The sequence below is a fragment of the Lithobates pipiens genome, unplaced genomic scaffold (assembly GCF_037356315.1).
Source record: "Lithobates pipiens isolate NorthernLeopardFrog02 unplaced genomic scaffold, aLitPip1_a1.2 Scaffold_25, whole genome shotgun sequence".
Classification (NCBI taxonomy): domain Eukaryota; kingdom Metazoa; phylum Chordata; class Amphibia; order Anura; family Ranidae; genus Lithobates; species Lithobates pipiens.
The window spans coordinates 108985798-109006522 of NW_027507787.1; the positions used below are offsets into that span (position 1 = coordinate 108985798).

The 20725-nt window shown below is 46.6% G+C and overlaps 4 pseudogenes; all 4 read left to right on the forward strand.

Annotated features, from left to right (window-relative positions):
* The first annotated feature begins 4272 nt into the window (after window positions 1-4272).
* Window positions 4273-4391, forward strand: LOC143931551 (5S ribosomal RNA; annotated as a pseudogene).
* A 4290-nt stretch (window positions 4392-8681) lies between these two features.
* LOC143932057 (5S ribosomal RNA) lies at window positions 8682-8800 on the forward strand (annotated as a pseudogene).
* Window positions 8801-9343: 543 nt separating this feature from the next.
* LOC143931683 (5S ribosomal RNA) lies at window positions 9344-9462 on the forward strand (annotated as a pseudogene).
* A 310-nt stretch (window positions 9463-9772) lies between these two features.
* On the forward strand, window positions 9773-9891 carry LOC143931741 (5S ribosomal RNA; annotated as a pseudogene).
* The last annotated feature ends 10834 nt before the right edge of the window (window positions 9892-20725 follow it).

A 20725-nucleotide genomic window follows, 5' to 3' on the forward strand; every position in this document is an offset into this window, starting at 1 on the left:
TAGGAAAATATTGAGGCAGTATATATAGGTCGAGATATAGTGTTTACACAAAAGGGATCTAGGGATAGTTGCAAAGTCAAGGGATAGTTTCAAAGGTACATTATTTAAGAGTAAATTGACGTAGCTTGCAAATTCCAACTTGTAAATCATTCCATTAATTTTGTTACGCACGAAGACGGCTTACACTGACTGTTTTCCGTTTCCACTCGAAAGAGAATCCTATTGCATAGAGGTAGCGAGCGATGGTTGCATTACTCTTAATGTGTAAAGGTTTTAAAAAGATGGTTTTGTGTGAATTTTGCTTTAACGTAAAATTAGCTGTAGACATTATAACTATGGTTAGGTTTACAATGATTTAGAGATAGTACAGTGGAAACGTTTATTTGTACACTAACTACACTAACCAGCTGATACTGGTTGAGCAATAAAACTGTTTTATTAAGATGTAAGACTAGTTTTATTCTCTACATATAGGCTTTTCAGAGAGTTGTATAATATAGACGACCAATAGGACATTAGGCTTAATATTGTAGGGAGGAAGTATCGCTGTTCAAAGGTAAGAGATTGAAAGCTTAGCTTGAAAATGGCCGAGAATAGTTGCGTTAGTCTAAATTTAAAGGAAATGCCGGTACCAATGAGAAAGCTTATATTAGACTAGTTGATCTTTGCATTACACAATCCTATTATTATTATTATTAAGATCATAGTGCAGAGAGATACTCAGTTAATGTCAGAGATACTCGGTTAATGTCAGAAAAGCAATAAAACTGTTTACATCGTTAGCGAGCGATAGTTACATTACTCTTAGTATGTGCAGCATCTCTGGTAGCAAATAGATGGTTTTGTGAACATTTTGCATTACGGTACAATTAGCGGTAGAAATCGAAGTGAATAGATTTAACCGGATTTTGAGATAGTACTCTCTATTTCTAATAAGAAATAAAGAAAAATAAGTCAGGATGGTGTGTCAGGACTGTCACATACTCAATGTGACAGTTGATGTGGAGAATTACAAATATTCAAAATAGAGCAAAAGAGTACATGGTTTATTTATATGTATGATAGTTTTATTGCATGCTTGATGTGGATGATTAAAATCCTGTAGTGAGTATAATCTATTTTTAGCATAAGAATGAAAAGGCATAACATGGCAATGAGACAAACTCCATTAGAGATGTGCGCTAGATGAAATGATGAAATGTCTCTGTATAGCCCAGATTGTCTTCTGTTATCACTTAGCCTACCCTCTAAATTCACTAGCCTCTCTATAGCCTCTCTATATACACCAGCATGTTTACAATAGCCTGTCTTCGATATACACTAGCCTATGTTCTGAATACACTAGCCCGTCTTCTGTCTTCTGTATGCCCTAGCCTGTCTTCTGTATACATTAGTCTCTCTGTATAAACTAGCATCTCTGTATACCCCAAACTGTCTTCTGTAAAAACTTGTCTCTCTTTATTGTACACACTAGCTTCTCTGTATACACTAACTAGGCTTCTATATACAATAGCTTCACTCTATACACTAGCCTCTCTGTATAATCTAGCCTCTCTATATACCCTAGATAGTGTTCTGCATACACTAGCCACTCCGTAGAAGCCAGCCTTTATTTTGTATTCACTAGCCTTTCTTCTGTATTCTGTAGTCTTCTGTATATACTAGCTTCTCTGTACACCCTTGCATCTCTGTAATACACTAAACCCTCTGTATACCACAGCCTGTCTTCTGTATACACTAGAATGTAAAAACTAGCTAGAATACACCAGCCTGTCTTCTGTACCCACTAGAATCTCTGTATACACTACCCAGTCTTCTGTATACACTGTCAGCTTGGATGTATACCCAAGCCTGTCTTCTGTATACACTAGTCTCTCTATATGCTCTGTCCTATCTGTATACACTCGACTCTCTCTATACACTAAACTCTCTATATACACTAACATCTTTGTATATACTAGCTTCTCTTTAAACTAGCCTCTCTGTGTACCCCAGCCTCACTGTTTACTCTAGCATCTCTGTATACTCAAGCCTATCTACATACACGAGTCTGTATTCTGTATTCACTAGCCTTTCTTCTGTATGCTGTAGTCTTCTATATATACCAGGTTCTCTGTACACCCTTGCATCTCTGTAAACACTGTGCAAACTAGCCAGTCTTATGTATACAATCGCCGACTGTATACACTAGACTCTCTGAATACACTAAACTCTCTGTATACCACAGCCTGTCTTCTGTATACACTAGACTGTAAAAACTAGCTAGAATACACCAGTCTTTCTTCTGTACCCACCAGACTCTCTGTATACACTACCCAGTCTTCTGTATAGAATGTCAGCTTTGATGTTTACCCAAGCCTGTCTTCTGTATACACTAGCTTCTCTATATGCACTGTCCTTTCTGTATACACTCGACTCTCTCTATACACTAACCTCTCTATATACACTAACCCTCTTTGTATATACTAGCTTCTCTTTAAACTAGCCTCTCTGTGTACCCCAGCCTCACTGTTTACTCTAGCATCTCTGTATACTCAAGCCTATCTACATACACGAGTCTGTATTCTGTATTCACTAGCCTTTCTTCTGTATGCTGTAGTCTTCTATATATACCAGCTTCTCTGTACACCCTAGCACTGTAACAGTGCTAGGTTCCTGTATTACAGAAACAGAACACCAGCAATAAGGTGTATACCGTGCAGGAGGCACACAACACCCACTCTAACTTCTGCACTGCAGATGCATGTATTGCAGAAATTGAACAGCAGTAATAAAGGGTAGCTTCAGGTGTGTACTGTGCAGGAGGCACATAACACCCACTGTAACAGTGCTAGGTTCCCAAGCAGTAAAGACACTGTCCCTGCCTATCGTCCTCTTTCCCTGACCACCGCAACACACTATACAAGGCCGCCGCGCTGGCGGCCTTATATAGTGTGGGGTGTGTACTAACCCCCCTGAGCTATAATTGGCCACAGGAATCCTGCCTGTGGTGAATTGTGGCTCACCTCACAGAGGATGTCACATCTGTTCTTATTATATAGAACCTATTATGCTCCTCGTAAACTTTTTCAGTTTGGCTGAACGGCCGGACGCAAGTTGCCCCCAGTGCGGGAACATGGGGGGAGACATGATGCACATGTTTTGGAGATGCCCGAAGTTGATCGGCTACTGGACAGAGGTGACAGGAACCATTGATCGGGTGTTTGGAACCTCCACCAGGATAGAGGCGAGGTATTGTCTCCTGGGATTAGTTGAAGGAGTTGGAAACCCGGGAAGTAGCCAGATGGCAGTTCTGAGATGCCTATTTCAGGCAAGGAAACTGATTGCCCAACCCTGCTTAGCCTCCAATGTTGGCAATGACTTGGTTTTTTTCGCTTGTTTCCCAAGATGACCATGTTGGCATTTGTCAAGATGGTTGAGAGTGCCTGAAGAGATCACCTATGGCCCCATCACCTTTAAAGTGCCTGATCTTGTCTGATCTCAGAGGCTAAGCATTGTCGGGCCTGATTAGTAACTGGATAGGAGACCAACTGGGAATACCAGGTGCCGTAGGATTCTTTTTATGCTGTTGGCGTTGACATGTTTTTTTTTTCCGCTTGTTTCCCAAGGTGATCATCTTGGCATTTGTCAAGAGGGCTGAGAGAGCCCAAAGAAATCTCCTACGGCCACATCCCCCTGAATGCGCCCAATCTCATCTGATCTCAGAGGCTAAGCAGGGTCCGGCCTGGATAGTACCTTTATATTGTTGGCTTTGACCTGTTTTTCTTTTGCTTGTTTCCCAAGGTGACCATTTTAGCATCAGTCAAGAGTTTTGAGTATGTCCTAAAGCGTTTGCCTGAGGTCACATCACCCTGAAAGCGCCCGATCTCAGAGGCTAAGCAGGGTCTGGGTCAGATGGGTCAATAAAAAAAATAGGTCAACGCCAACAACATAGACCCTGGCGGTCTCGCCAGGGTCTATGTTGTTGGCGTTGACCTATTTTTTTTCACTTGTTTGCCAAGATAACCATCTTGGTATTTGTCAAGAGGGTTGAGAGTGTCTAAATAGAACACCTATGGCCACATCACCCTGAATGAAAGCGCACAATCTCATCTGATCTCGGAGGCCTAGCAGTGTACGGCCTGGTTAATACCTGTATGGGAGACCATCTGTGAATACCAGGTGCTGTAGGCTTCTTTTTATGTTGTTGGCGTTTACCTGTTTATTTTCGCTTGTTTACCAAGGTGACCATCTTGGCGTTTAACAAGAGGGTTGAGAGTGCCCAAAGAGATCACCTACGGCCCCATCACCCTGAAAGCGCCCAATCTCATCTGATCTCAGAGGCTAAACAGTGTCGGGCCTGGTTAGTACCTGGATGAGAGACCGCCTGGGAATACCAGGTGCCATAGGCTTCTTTTTCTGTTGTTGGGTTTGAACTGTTTATTTCGCTTGTTTCTCAAGGCGACCATCTTGGCGTTTGTCAAGAGGGTTGGGCGTGTCTTCAAGAGAACGCTTACGGCCACATCACCCTGAAAGCACCCGATCTCGTCTGATTTCAGAGGCTTAGCAGCGTCAGGCCTGGTTAGTACCTGGATGGGAGACTGCCTGGGAAGACCAGGTGACATAGAAGGATCTGGCCTGGTTAGTGTCTTGATTGGGAGATCTCCTGGGAATACCGGATGCCGTAGGATTCTTTTTATGTTGTTGGCTTTGGCCTGTTTTTTTTCCCTTGTTTCCCAAGGTGACCATCTTGGCATTTGTCAAGAGGGTTGAGAGTGCACAAAGAAATTGCCTACGGGCACAACACCCTGAAAGCGCCCAATCTCGTTTGGTCTCAGAGGCTAAGCAGGGTTGGGCCTGGTTTGTAGAGGACCCTGGGCCTGGGCCTGGTTTGGGTGGACCCCCTTACAGACATCGCTACTTTCTGACTATGTTATTACGATTGAACCAAATGTGAGTGTAATTTTATTATTATTTTTTAATAAATTGGATGTTAAAACGGTATCACGCTATGCTAGTTTTCTACTTCCATGGTCTTTGATACCTGAGCCCCCTATTTTCGTGGGATGAGCACTATAGGAGGATCGCTACGGATGATTTCATGACCTGAAGACTTGCGGGAGATTACATACTAGATGTATGATTATCTGGTTTGCTAACCTACAGGCCCATATGACTCGAGAGGTGTAAGCCTTCCTCTGAGTCCACGTCATTTGGTAAGCCTCCTCTCCCCTTCTTTATCACGGTGGTGGTGGTATTCTACACATCAGAAGTTGAATTTCACCTTTTTTCACGTCACCTCAAGTTTGGAATTGTGATTGATATTACACATTTCAAGGACTGTTAGACGTTCACTTGATGGACTGTATATGTTAAATTAATTTTATTTACCTTAACCTTTTGTGTGCATGAGGTTCATGCACTCTTCCACCTGGGAGTAAAATCTCTTAATATACAACGGAATTTACACATAATTTCTTTTTTTTGAAGTGTATGTAATTTTCTTTGCTTGAATTAGTGCCTTACTGGTTCATGTGGTTTGTTGCCACCTAAGCGCCACACTTTTTTGTTTTAATTTGGGCCTGGTTTGTACCTGGATGGGAGACCGCCTGGGTTTTCCAAATGCTGTAGGCTTCTTTTTATGTTGTTGACTTGTTTTTTTTGTTTGTTTCCCAAGGTGACCATCTTGGCGTTTGTCAAGAGGGTTGAGCGTGCATTTGATCTCAGAGGCTAAGCAGGGTTGGGACCTGGTTAGAACCTGGATGGGAGACCGCCTGGGATTTCTCGATGCCATAGGCTTTAGTTTTAAGTTGTTGGCATTGACTTATTTTTTTAAATTTTATTATTCTTTTATTAAGTAGAACATAAATATAACAGTCAACCATACATCATGACCCAGGGTCACAATTACATGGTAACAAAACATAGGCAGCCAAATAACTCTGGGTTCTCAGAGGGGAGTCCTACGGTTTCATGCAGAAAAGAGAGAAACCCCACCTCCGACATGTAGTACAGAACTACTGAGTAACGGAGTAGTGCAGCTCCGTTCAGACAAATGTAATCATGGAGAACAACTGGGACCACAGCGAGCCAGCTTATCATGACCTACGTGAACCAGAGTAAAATATGAGCCGGTCATGTCCAGAACCCTGGGGTTCTTCTGGGTCCCGAAGGCTAGTAAGGAGACAAGGCATAGTCAAAAGGGAGGACGGGGGAAGAAGAGAGTGCAAAGACAGAGAGAGAGGAGTTGGGGGGATGGCGGCGGGAAAAAAAAGAAAAATAAAGACAAAAAGGGAGGGGGGGAATGCCACCCAGGGCAGACATGGCCTACGTAGGTAAACGTTAGATGTTCAGTCATTTTCTGGGACAGAGGCACTGCTCACCTCCCGAACGTAGTCTCGAGTACCAGTAAAATACCTCCAGGGCCTCCATGTAACACTAAATGCCTCTTCAGTGTTGTGAAGGGTGGCGGTCAATTCTTCCATCCGGAGAATATGATTGACTTTGGAATACCACAGCACCTTGGATGGGGGCTGAGGCTGCCTCCACAGTGCGGGAATGCAGGCCCGGGCAGCATTCAGGAGTTGCATCGTGAGGGTTTTTTTGTATTTTCGAACAGGCTGTTCGGTCAAGTGTAGAAGGCACGCTGCTGGGAACCCAAAAGTTCCTCAAGGCCGGGCATGCCCAGAAAAGGTGTCCCATGGTCCCCGTATCTGAATTTCACCTCCAACAAACATCCGCGATCGATCTCTCCATTTTATTCAGAAGGTATGGGACTCTATACCAGCGTGAGACTATCTTGTATCCTGATTCTTGATATTGGTTTGCGATGGAAGCTTTATGTACTAAGGTCAGGATCATCCCTATCTGTTGTGGGGTAAATGTGATGCCTAAGTCCCTGTCCCATTTGTGGATAAATGGTGGGGGTCGACTCCTCCTCCTGACTACTCAATAGGTTGTACAGGAGGGAGAGGGTGTGTCGCACAGGTTCCCTTTTGTGACAGATGGATTCATAGGGTGTCAGGTCTCTAGGAGTGTAGGGGGCCCTTTGTATGGCCAGAAGAAAGTGACGAAGTTGATAAGCACTAAACAAGTCAAGCGGAGGGTCAGAAAGCTCGGCGACAGTTTGCGTGGTCGGGAGCCCTCCCGAGGGCCACACCTCTCCCAGACGCTGTTTCCCCACCACTGTCAACTGTCGCAGTTTCTTGCTGGTAAATCCCGGTGGGAAGTCTGGATAACCTATAACCGGAGTCATTGGTGATGGCAGGGGAGCAATGTGTGTGCAGCGGAACAACCTCCGCACAACAACCAACGTAGCTCCTACTACGGGGTGACCTCTGAGGTCTTTTGGTAGGGAGGACAGGAGCCACGGGGAGGTCAATAGGGGAATAGATCCATCCTCAATCTCCATCTCCACCCACTGCTTGTGTGGGCCATTACAATGCCAATCAACGACTCTCGCTAGCAGAGTCACTCTGTAGTATTGTCTGAGATCTGGGAGACCCAGACCCCCCTTGTCCTTTGGTCTGGCAAGCAATTGCAAACGGGCTCTGGGCGGTTTGCACGCCCAAATAAAGTCCCGGAGCAGCACCTGCAGTTGTCTGAAAAAAATTGGGGGTAACCGGATCGGTAATGTCTGGAACATGTATAAGATCTGCGGGAGGGCCGTCATTTTGAATGCATTACAGCGCCCGAACCAGGTCAGTGTTAAAGCATGCCAGTTTCCCAAATCAGATTTCAGTCTATTCAGGAGAGGGACAAAATTAAGCGGGTACAATTGCGCTAAATCAGCTGCGATGTCAACGCCCAGGTAACGTATAGATAACGTATATTCAGCCCAGTAGAATGGAAAAGCGGAGTGGAGCCTCTTGGCCTCACCATCCGGGACCGATATATTCAATACAGCTGACTTGGCGCAATTGATTTTATAGTTTGATAGGCTGCCGTATCACTGGAGAGACGCAAGTATATTGGGAAGCAAAATGTGTGGATTGGAGACGGAAAAAATTATAACATCAGCGTACGCCGCAATTTTGTGGTGTGCCGAGGGTTTGGATATGCCAGTAATATTCGGGTCATTCCGAACGTGACACATAAGTGGTTCCAGTGTCAGAATAAAAATTAGGGGAGACAGATGGCACCCCTGCCTCATCCCATTAGTGATGGGGAAAGAGTCCGAGCAGCACTCGTTCACCCGTACCGCTGCCGACTGTGTGGAGTAAAGCGACATCATCATGTTGGGGCCAAGACCTATATGTTCCAGGGTGGCCTGCATAAAGTGCCAGGCCACCCTGTCAAAGGCCTTCTCCGCGTCCGTTGACAACATAAGCAAGGGCCTTCCCTGTACATGCGCCGCATGGATTAAATTGAGGACTCGGGCCGTATTGTCTCTAGCTTCCGACTTATTTTTATTTTTTTTGCTTGTTTCCCAAGGTGACCATCTTGGCGTTTGTCAAGAGGGTTGAAAGTGCCTGAAGAGATTGCCTACGGGCACATCACCCTGAAAGCACCTGATCTCGTTTGATGTTGGAGGCTAAGAAGAGTAGGGCCTTGTTTAGTACCTGGATGGAAGACCGCCTGGGAATACCAGGTGTCGTAGACTTCTTTTTATTTTGTTGGCGTTGACCTGTTTTTTTTTCACTTGTTTCCCAAAGTGACCATCTTGGTGTTTGTCAAGAGGGTTGAGAGTGCCTGAAGAGATTGCCTATGGCCACATCACTCTGAAAGCACCCAATCTCGTCTGATCTTGGAGGCTAAGAAGAGTCGGGCCTGGTTAGTACCTGGATGGGAGACCACCTGGGAATACCAGTTATTGTAGGCTTCTTTTTATGTTGTTGGCGTTGATTCGTTTTTTTTTTTTGCTTGTTTCCCAAGGTGACCATCTTGGCATTTGTCAAGAGGGTTGAGAGTGCCCAAAGAGTTCGCTTACAGCAGCATCACCCTGAAAGAGCCCTATCTCTTCTCATCTCTGAGGCTAAGAAGGGTTGGGCCTAGTTAGTCCCTGGATGGGAGATGGCTTTGGAATACCAGGTGCCGTAGTCTTCTTTTTATGTTGTTGACATTGACCTGTTTTTTTTTCGCTTGTTTCCCAAGGTGACTATCTTGGCATTTGTCAAGAGGGTTGAGAGTGCCCAAAGAGATTGCCTATGGGCACATAAGCCTGAAAGCGCCCGATCTCCTCTGATCTCAGAGGCTAAATAGGGTCGGGCCTTGCTAGTACCTGGATTGGAGACCACCTGGGAATACTAGGTGCTGAAGGCTTCTTTTTATGTTGTTGGCGTTGACTTGTTTTTTTTTTTTTTTTTGTTTTCCAAGGTGACCATCTTGGTGTTTGTCAAGAGGGTTGAGAGCGCCTGAAGAGCTCGCCTATGGCCACATAACCCTGAAAGCACCAGATCTCGTCTGATCTCAGAGACTAAACAGGGTCGGGCCTTGTTAATACCTGGATGGGAGACCACCTGGGAATACTAGGTGCTGTAGATTTCTTCTCATGTTGTTGGCGTTGACTTTTTTTTGTTTGTTTCCCAAGGTGACCATATTGGCGTTAGTCAAGGTTGAGAGTGCCTGAAGAAATCTCCTACGGCCACACCACCCTGAAAGAGCCCAATCTCATCTGATTTCAGAGGCTAAGCAGGGTTGGGACCAGCTTAGTACCTGGATGGGACACCGCCTGGGATTTCCAGATGCCGTAGGCTTCTTTTTATGTTGTTGCCGTTGACCTATTTTTTTCCGCTTGTTTCCAAGGTGACCATCTTGGTGTTTGTCAAGAGAGTTGAGAGTGCCTGAAGATATTGGCTACGGCCACATCACCCTGAATCTGTTCCATCTCGTCTGATCTTGGAGGTTAAGCAGGGTCGGGCCTGGTTAATGCCTGGATGGGAGACCGCCTGGGAATACCAGGTGTCGTAGGCTTCTTTTTTTTTTCAAATATAATTTTTTCTCCAAATAGGGGAAGACGGTCCCCCGAGTACATAATGCAACAGAGAAATACAGAGCAAAAAGCAGCTGAACAATACTTGATACAGGTATATTCGCAACTGTGAGTCTGCCTTCCATCAATCACAATGATTCGAGGCACGGATAAAGTACTGTACCAAGATCCAGGGTCACACAAACCCCAGGTCCCTCCGGCATATTCCATCCAGAGGGGGGTGTGGGGCCGTCATTCCCAATTTTCCACTCTTTCCAAAAGAGAGAGGGGGTGGAGGGGGTGAGAGATAGGGGAGGAAGGCAGAAAAGAGAAGGGCTGAAAGATCAGAAAAGGAGAAGAGGGGACGAGACACGATGGCAGCCACTGTCCAAGGGGCCAGTCAAGGAAAGCTCAGAGCACTAAGGCGATAGCAGGCGACATCCTTCCAGAGAGAATATAAAGGTATTCCAGATGTCCCAGGTTTGTTTAAAAAATTCTTGTTTACCTTGTGATGTGAGGATCAAGTCCTCCATTTTTTTTAATGTCCCCTATTTTCCTAAGCCAGTGAGAGGGATGCAGGATTTCGCCGCATTTATCACATGCCGTAAAATAGATTTTTTTGTACTTCTTAATGGGAATCTGTGAATGGTGCAAGAGAAAGAATGCAGCCTCTTCCTGGATGGAGAAGTCTGTGAATTTTTGTGTTATGCATCGGATCTCTGTCCAGAAGTCCACCAAGCTGGGGCAGGACCAAAAAATGTGCAGCAACGTGCCCTCTTCTTCTCCACACCTCCAGCATATGTTCGAGGAAGAGGGGAAACATTTCTGCAGCTTTGATGGTGTCAAATACCACCTGGGGAGAAGTTTAAAATTCGTCTCCTGTATCTTCGTGCACAGCGACATTTTGAGAGCCAAAGTGATAATGTGTTGTCTCTGTGCTGGGTAAAATGAGCAATTAAGGTCCTTTTCCCAGTTGGACAGAAAGGTTAAGTGTGGGTAATCTGTTTGAGAGAGAATGTGGGCCAAAGGGCCTTCGCTCCTGCATAGAGTCTCAAACTCCGTCTGAGGGCGGGCGAACGTTTGAGGATTGGGGGATGGAATGGAGAAAATGATGTTGTTGCACCGCTCTCCAAAAAGGCAGTTGTAAAAGCCCTGTCGGATCTGTTAGGGTTGAGAAAGAAGGCCATTTTCCATCAATGACGAATTTAGACGCATTGTCTAGGTTGGAATTTCTAAGTGGGTCCCCAGTTCAAAGGTTGGATGGCCACGTATAGGGAATAGGGGGGAAGTCAAAGACGTGAGTGTTTTGGGTAGCGATCAGGTGACTGACTTTCAACTAAGCCCCTATAGTGGGATGTGACATAAATTCTGTAGGTAATTACTTATAGCACCACATGGCGCTTCTTTTTTTTTTTTTTTTTTAACAGCACAAGTTTATTGAACAACTCAGTTATAACAAGATATTACAGTAGGTACAAACATTAGCCTCTTCATAGGTGACGGACAGTAATACATCTTACATTAAGGAAAATTCCTGACAATGATAGTATAGACTCCAATAAAGCTCACTCCACACACGTATGCAGATTTTCCACCCACCTATCCCATATTTTGTGGTATTTGGCTGGACACCCACGATTTCTATACACCAGTTTAATCAAGGGTAGCTTACTATTAATGCCCATTACCCATTCCCGCATAGTAGGCATGGTTGGACGCATCCAGTATTTAGTCACAAGCTTTCGTGCGGCAAAACAGCGTAGAGTGCAAAAATTTAGCCAAGTATTGATCAACAGAGGTATCAGGAAATATACTAAGTAGGCAACTCTTAGGGTCAAGTTGAAGGGGTGAACCCATGTGGTCATGTAGAAACCTGACAATCTGCCCCCAATACTCCTGGACCAATGGGCATTGCCAGAGAAGATGATAGAAAGTACCAGTCGTACAAGAGCAACAGGGACACTTCGGGTTATAGTCAGGATGATACTTAGCTATCCGGATAGGGGTGAGATAGGACCTGTGTATCACATAGTACTGCGTTAGTCGGTCAGGTAGGCTAAGTGAAGCCTGTTGAATGTTCTCAAGGGCATCCTCCCATTCCTCCCCATCAAAGGGACCTATGTCCTCTTCCCATCTCAACCTGGCCCGTTCAGTGGTTTGCGCCACCAAGCGGGCCCGGAGTAGGCCGTATAGAGTCGAGATCAATTTAGCCGGTTCGTCTCCCATAATTACATCTGTCAAAGCCAGCGACTGTACATTCGGGAAGTCCTGAGCAAATTGCGCAAGAAGCGCGTGTCGCAATTGCAAGTAGCGAAAGTGCATATGAGGGGGTATGTTAAATTCCACTTGTAGGGAGGGAAAATCCCTTACGCCCATAGGAGTCACCACCTGATACAGAAAAAGTATCCCTCTAGAAGCCCACAAGTCTACATCTGGTAAGCCAGACAACTCACGAAGCAGGGGGTTGCGCCATAGCGGTGTATGTGAGTGGTAATAGTCAGCTCCCAGTAATCTAAGGGCTAGTTTCCAAATACTCCGGTGGTGTGGCAGGATCCGGGACCGGGCATCCCTAACCCCACCACCCCGAAAAATCATCTGAAGGGGAGTATCAACAAGGGATTCAGCCCTCCCGCCCACCAAGGCCTGATATCTGTGACTATCCGCTCTATGGAGGTGATAAAAATGGGAAATCTGGGCTGCTATGTAGTATGTGTCGAAATCAGGGAGAGCCAGTCCCCCCATAGAGGTCGGGTTTTAAGTGTGTTCCATGCCAACTTATGTCTAGATGGGCCCCAGATAAAGGTGTTTAAGACACCGTCTAATGTTTTAAAGAACGCCACGGGGACCATGACAGGGGAATGCCAAAGTACATAAAGGAGTTTCGGCAGGAGGATCATTTTAGTAATATTGATCCTTCCCATAACCCCAATGGGGAGACGGGACCATGCCTTAGTCTTCTCCCGCACATACAGAAGCAGTGGTTCAAGATTAAGATGAATATACTCCCCAGGTTCCCTCGTAACCTGCACTCCCAAATACTGAATGGAGGATACCCTGGAGAGCGGGAGAGAAGCTGCATCCCGGTCCGGGGAGAACAAGTCAATGGGTAGAACCTGCGACTTGGTCCAATTAATACGCAGAACGGAATGACCACCAAACTCCTCTATGACCCCCAGGGCAGCCTCCAATGACCGACCCGAGTCCTCTAAATACAGTAAAGTATCATCCGCATACATACTTACCGATTCCACCAGAGAACCGCGTCGGAGGCCTACTACAGCCTGGTGTGCCCGAAGTGCAGCAGCCAACGGTTCTGCCGCCAAAGCATATAACATAGGAGACAACCCTGACGTGTGCCACGGCCCAGCTGAAAGGGGTCCGACACCCATCCGTTAACCGTTACTCTTTCCAAAAGAGAGAGGGGGTGGAGGGGGTGAGAGATAGGGGAGGAAGGCAGAAAAGAGAAGGGTTGAAAGATCAGAAAAGGAGAAGAGGGGACGAGACACGATGGCAGCCACTGTCCAAGGAGCCAGTCAAGGAAAGCTCAGAGCACTAAGGCGATAGCAGGTGACATCCTTCCAGCGAGAATATAAAGGTATTCCAGATGTCTCAGGTTTGTTTAAAAAATTCTTGTTTACCTCAAGTCCTCCATTTTTTTTAATGTCCTCTATTTTCCTAAGCCAGTGAGTAATGAAAGGGGGGGAACATTTTTTCCAATAGAGAGGGATGCAGGATTTCGCCGCATTTATCACATGCCGTAAAATTGATTTTTTTGTACTTCTTAATGGGAATCTGTGAATGGTGCAAGAGAAAGAATGCAGCCTCTTCCTGGATGGAGAAGTCTGTGAATTTTTGTGTTATGCATCGGATCTCTGTCCAGAAGTCCACCAAGCTGGGGCAGGACCAAAAAATGTGCAGCAACGTGCCCTCTTCTTCTCCACACCTCCAGCATATGTTCGAGGAAGAGGGGAAACATTTCTGCAGCTTTGATGGTGTCAAATACCACCTGGTGAGAAGTTTAAAATTCGTCTCCTGTATCTTCGTGCACAGCGACATTTTGAGAGCCAAAGTGATAATGCGTTGTCTCTGTGCTGGAGAAAATTAGCAATTAAGGTCCTTTTCCCAGTTGGACAGACAGGTTAAGTGTGGGTAATCTGTTTGAGAGAGAATGTGGGCCAAAGGGCCTTCGCTCCTGCATAGAGTCTCAAACTCCGTCTGAGGGCGGGCGAACGTTTGAGGATTGGGGATGGAATGGAGAATATGATGTCGTTGCGCCACTCTCCAAAAAGGCAGTTGGAAAAGCCCTGTCGGATCTGTTAGGGTTGAGAAAGAAGGCAATTTTCCATCAATGACGAATTTAGACGCATTGTCTAGGTTGGAATTTCTAAGTGGGTCCCCAGTTCAAAGGTTGGATGGCCACGTATAGGGAGTAGGGGGGAAGTCAAAGACGGGAGTGTGTTTTGGGTAGCGATCAGGTGACTGACTTTCAACTAAACCCCTATAGTGGGATGTGACATAAATTCTGTGGGTAAATACTTATGGCACCACATGGCGCTTCTTAGCGGAATACGGGAGTGAGCTTAGAAAGTTTGTTTCGATTCCAGTCCAATACACGCCCCAGATGGGAGGCCAGGTAGTAGCGTCGCAAGTCAGGGAGAACCAACCCTCCCTGTTGTTTAGACAATGTCAGCTGTGACCGCTTAAGTCTGGGATTTTTGTGGGCCCAGTTAAATTGAGTGAGCAAGGATTGAGCTTGCTTAAAAAACAGGACTGGAATCTGGATCGGGAGAGCTTGGAAAAGATAAGTAAATTTAGGGAGTATGTTCATTTTAATGAGATTGCATCTCCTGAACCAGGAATGGAGGCCAGAATGCCACCCGTGAAGCAATCTGCGGATCTTAGTGACAAGGGGTGGGGGGAAGTTCAACATAAACGTACGCGCGATGTCCGGTGGAATGTAAGTACCTAAGTACTTAAGGGCTGTATGGGTCCATTTAAATCGAAAATTGGACTGCAAGTCTATTAACGTTTGCGGGGGAACTGCAACCCCCATGGCCTTTGATTTCACGAAGTATCCCGTATATCTGGAATTCCCGAAGGAGATTTGGCAAGGAAACTCTGGGATTCGTCAGCGAGAACAGCATGTCATCCACGTAGGCAGATATCTTGCACTCAATAGTACCCATTTGGAGTCCCGTTATGTCTAAGTTTTGTCGAATTGTGGAGAGAAAGGGTTCCAATGACATTCCTGATGTCAAGGGGAGATGAGAGAACCCCATTCGCTTTGACTTGAGCTGAAGGGCGTGAGTATATCTTACTTATCCATGCCAGCATCCGTTCACTCAGACCTATATGGCGAAGGACCGAGAACATTAATGTCCATTTGACCCGATCAAAAGCCTTCTCAGCATCAGTACTCATGAAAAGACAAGGGGTCCCAGATGACTTTGCTTTATGGATCAGGGCAAGCACCTTAATGGTGTTGTCCCTATCTTCCCTGGTGGGAATAAAACCTAACTGGTCAATATGTATAAGGGACTGCAAGTGATGTGCCAATCACGTGGCGAGGATTTTAGAGAATAGTTTTAGGACCGAATTTAGGAGGGAAATGGGTCTGTAGCTCCCACATAGGCCCTCCTTAGGTATCAATGCGATGTGGGCTCTAAGGGTATCCTGAGGAAAATCCCCATTCGAGCTCAGAGTATTAAATAAATTCACCAAGCGCGGGCCGAGAATAGGGAGGAAGGTCTTAAATTATTGTGCGGTATATCCGTCAGGGCCCGGAGCCTTACCCACCTTCGGAGGTCCCACCGCCGTCTGGACTTCTTCCAGTGTGATCGGGTCCTCCAAGTACTCCCGTGATTCCGATGAGAGGGTTGGTAGACCAGAACCGGTTACATATCTGTCTATATTGTCCTGTCCAGACCCTGAATCTGCCAGGCTGTAGAGATCAGAGTAACATTTTTCAAAGACTTCGGCTATTTGGGTTGGGGTAGAGGCCCTCTGGCCATTCTCATCTATCAACTGTGGTATGTAAGAGCCAGATTTCAACTCCTTTACCGACCTGGCTAAGATTTTTCCGCATTTGTCCCCTGACTCCTACGTCAGTTTACGACAAAACTGGAGTGCCGCTTTCGCTTTATAATGGAGTAGGTCAGCAATATGGGTACGGAGTGTCCCCAATTCAATCTCTAAGGTCCGTAAGGGGGTATGTTTATGTTTCGCTTCCACAGAGGCAAGTTCACGAAACAGATTAGCAAGCTGTTCCTTCCGTGTTCGTTTGATGCGCGCCCTGTGCCTGATAAGTACCCTGCGGAGTACTGACTTGTGAGCCTCCCAAATTATCCCCGGGTCACAGTCCTGCGTTTAGTTTTCTTGGAAATAAAGGTCCAATTCCCTGGTCACATCTGCTAAAACTTCCGGTATCTGGAGGAGGCTCTCATTAAGGTGCCAGAATAGAGACCTAGGTGAGGGGTTCCTAGAGAGGGTGTAGGTAAGGGCTACAGGAGCGTGGTCGGACCAAGTAATATGGCCGATGGAGGAAGAGCTCACCAAGTGCAGTTGGTCATGTGGAATCAAGAAGAAGTCTATCCTCAAGTATGATTTGTGAGGGGAAGAGCAAAAAGAGCAGTCCCTTTCCCCAGAGTGTTGCAGACGCCAGACATCAACTAATTGGTCATTCAGTAAACACTTAGTAATCCGCTTTCTAGAGGAAATGAGGAGCGAGGAGCAAGAGGCAGAAGTGTCAACCGATGGCGAAAGGGGACATTAAAGTCCCCACCTAATATCAACTGGCCCTCCCGAAAGTCACATAATCTGTGCAGGGTAGTTCTGAGAAACGTGTCTTGGTGATCATTGGGAGCGTACACAGTGGCAAATGTAAAAAGGCGCTCTCCAATGTGGCCCCTAAGAAAAAGATATCGGCCCCCAGGGTCCACCAGAGAATCCTGGGGAACCCAGGGGAGCCTGCTAGAGATCAGAATGGAGACTCCCTTGGTCTTAGAGGAGGGGTTAGTAGAGTGGTAGACCTTAGGGAAGGATCTCGACCATAGAAAGGGGAGGCTAGTATTTTTAAAATGTGTTTCTTGTATAAAGGCCACATCAGTACAGGAAGTCTTCAGTTCTCACAGGAGGATCCACCGTTTTTCAGGGGAGTTCAGTCCCTTAACGTTTAGAGAGGTGACCTTGACTGAGTCTGCCATCGCTCCTCGGGGAGGGGGAGGGGGACGTCAGAGAAAAGCAAAGAAAGTTGAACCAAGGTAGGTTTTGGGTAGGTAATGCATGGCGGGAACTAAGGGGGAGAAAGGAAGGGCAAATGGAAGGAAAGGTAAAGGGAAAAAGAGGCCGGGCACCTCAACCCCAGGGGGAGAGGGAAATTAAGGGTTGTCCGCACTCAACAGTACAGGAAGGGTATACTAAAACAGCACAATTATGCTATAGCGCTTACCAGATGTACACTGGGTTTAAAGCGCTGTCCTACTTGGGTTGGTGGGTAGACAGGTCGGAGAGGGAGCCCCCGAATCCTAGTCCCCCCAGTCTCGGCAGTGGTAAATGTCACGTCTGATACCGGTATGCAAATAAAAGACAATCAGTAACATCATATAACCAAAAAACAATAGTATAACCAAAACAGAGGTAGAGCATATAACTGTCAGCACTGAGGGGTCGCCTCGGCTTGCACTAAACGTAGGCATGCACGAGGGAGCCCGTCACAACAGAAAAGGCATCACAGAATGGGATCCACCACCCCCCGTCCCATACCCCTAAAGTACATGCAGTCCCCGAACAAATGCATTTCTCCCTTTGGCAGATTGTCCTCTCCTTACCCCCTCTCCCCCGTCCACGCCCCGGGGGGAAAAGGGGCAGGGAAGGGGGGAAAGGGGGAGTGGAAGGGGGGAAAGGGGGAGGGAAAGGAGGGGAGGGAAAGGAGGGGAGGGAAAGGAGGGAAGGGAAGGGTGGGAAGGGGGGGGGAGGGGGGAAACCGGGGAGAGGGGACAAAAATGCGGAAATGTCAAGTCCTTTAGCGCACTCCCACCAGCAAACACCCGGACCCCATAAATTTCAACTCCTCCCCTCCATGGTCACCACATCAAGATGAAAGAGGAGCAGCCCTGGTCGGTGCATAGAAAATCCGGCAGGCAAGGGGCTGGGGCCATCCAACGGGAGACTTCACCCGAGCAGCAGTCCTGGGGCCCGCCAATTAGTGTCTCTCCTGCATCGCCATCGGGGGCTGTGTAGAGCATCCAGAGGGAGGCTGGGACTGCCCAAACAGTAAGGGGTAAATCCTCCACGGGGGTCAAGAGTCACCCTGGAGGGAAGCAGTGTCTCGTACCAATAGGCTCAATAAATAAGTCATCCAGGGTCCCCGAAAGCTGCAGAAGGCAATGTCGGCAAAGAGTAGGTGGGAGCCAGAGGGGGGGACGAGGGGCGCAACCAGGGGGAGGGGACACATATGCGGGAATGTCAGGCCCTTCCAGTACAGCGCACTAGGTATCACTCAGACACCCCAAAGTGCAACTCCCCCATCTCAAGACTCCAGAAGGGAAGATGAGCCGCCCTGGACTGTACATGAAAGAACTTGCTGGCAAGGGGTTGGGGCCATCATCCCTTCCTCCAATGGGAGATGCCACCGGCATGACAGCCCCGTGTCCTGTCAAGTGGTGCCCCTCTGACAATGTCGTTGTGGTATATGTGGAGCATCCAGGGAGAGGCAGGGACCACCCAAACAGTGAGGGGTAAAGCCTCCAAGGGGGACTGGTGTCAGACAGGAGGATAGCGGTGTCTTGTACAAGTTGGTTAATTAGACAAGTCATCCAGTGTGTTCCTGTGAGCAGCCGAAGGAAAGGTCGGTAAGGATTATGAATGGGTGGGGGCCAGGGAGTGCATAAAACTGCCACCAGATGACCGGGCAGAGAGGGCAAGGGGATGAAAGTCAGATCTGGTAGGTGGGGGCAGGGGTGAGGAGTGTCCCTCATATTACTCACGTTGGCCATCCCTTGAAGCTGAGCGCTCTGCATACCCAGGACGTTCTTCTGTATAATCTAGCCTATCTGTATACATTAGCCTGTCTTTTGTACACATTAGCCGGTCCTCTGTATACACTAGTCTGTCTGTATACACTAGTGTATACAGATAGGCTAGATTATACAAAAGAACGTCCTGGGTATGCAGAGATGGAGGCTAAGGTATACAGAGAGAGAGGCTAGAGTATGCATACTTGCTAGTGTATACAGACGGACTAGTGTATACAGAAGACCGGCTAGTTTATATAGGGAGGCTAATGTCTGCAGAAGAACATCTTGGGTATGCAGAGAGAGAGGCTGGGTTACACAGAGAGGCTGGTGTATGCAGACTTGCTAGTGTATACAGACGGACTAGTGTATACAGAGAGGCTTGGGTATGCACAGAGCTAATGTATAAAGAGCAGCTAGTGTATACAAAAGACATCAAAGGGTATACAGAGAGACTCGTGTATGCAGAAGACCGGCTAGTTTATACAGAGAGGCTAAAGTGTACACAACACAGGCTAGTGTATATAGATAGGCTAGATTATACAGAAGACCGTCCTGGGTATGCAGAGATGGAGGCTAGGGTATACAGAGAGAGAGACCGTGCTGGGTTACACAGAGAGGCAGGAGTATGCAGACTTGCTAGTGTATACAGATGGACTAGGGTATACAGTAGACCGGCTAGTTTATACAGAGAGGCTAATGTGTACAAAAGACAGGCTAGTGTATACAGATAGGCTAGATTATACAGAAGAAGGTCCTGGTTATGCAAGAGATGGAGGCTAGGGTATGCAGAGAGAGAGGCTTGGTTACACAGACTTGCTAGTGTATACAGACGGACTAGTGTATACAGAGGACCGGCTAGTTTATACAGAGAGGCTCATGTGTACAAAAGACAGGCTAGTTTATACAGATAGGCTAGATTATAGAGAAGAACGTCCTGGGTATGCAGAGATGGAGGCTGGGTTACACAGAGAGGTTAGTGTATGCAAGCTTGCTAGTGTATACAGACGGACTAGTGTATACAGTAGACCAGCTAGTTTATACAGGGAGGCTAATGTCTACAGAAGACCGGCTAGTGTATACACATAGGCTAGATTATAGAGAAGAACGTCCTGGGTATGCAGAGATGGAGGCTAAGGTATACAGAGAGAGAAGTTGGGTTACAAAGAGAGGCTAGTGTATGCAGACTTGCTAGTGTATACCGGTGGACTAGTTTATACAGAGAGGCTTGGGTATACAGAGAGCTAATGTATAAAGAGATGCTAGTGTATACAAAACACAACCAAGAGTAGACAGTGAGGCTCGTGTATACAGAAGACAGGCTACAGAGAGGCTAATTTGTACAAAAGACAGGCTAGTGTATACAGATAGGCTAGATTATACAGAGGAAGGTCCTGGGTATGCAGAGATGGAGGCTAGGGAATCCAGAGAGAGACTGTGTTACACAGAGAGTGTATGCAGAAGACCGGCTATTTTTTTTTACAGATAGGCTTGTGTATACAGAAGACAGTCTGGGGAATTCAGTGAGGCTAGTGTAGACTATTGTAAAAAGAAGGCAGGCTAGTGTATATAGATTACGGGCACGTGTATACAGAAGACAGAGAGGCTAGTCTATATAGAGTGGCTGGTGTACACCGAGAGATTAATGTATACAGAAAAGCTAGCGTGTAAAGAAGACAGGACTTTATTTTTTGCTAATACAACTACTTCTGAAACATGTAAAGTGCTTTTTTCATATTTTGGTGCTGTTAAAAAGTGGTGTGTTGTCAGTGGTGATATCAATGTGACAGTTAATGTGGAGAACTACAAATATACAAAATAGAGC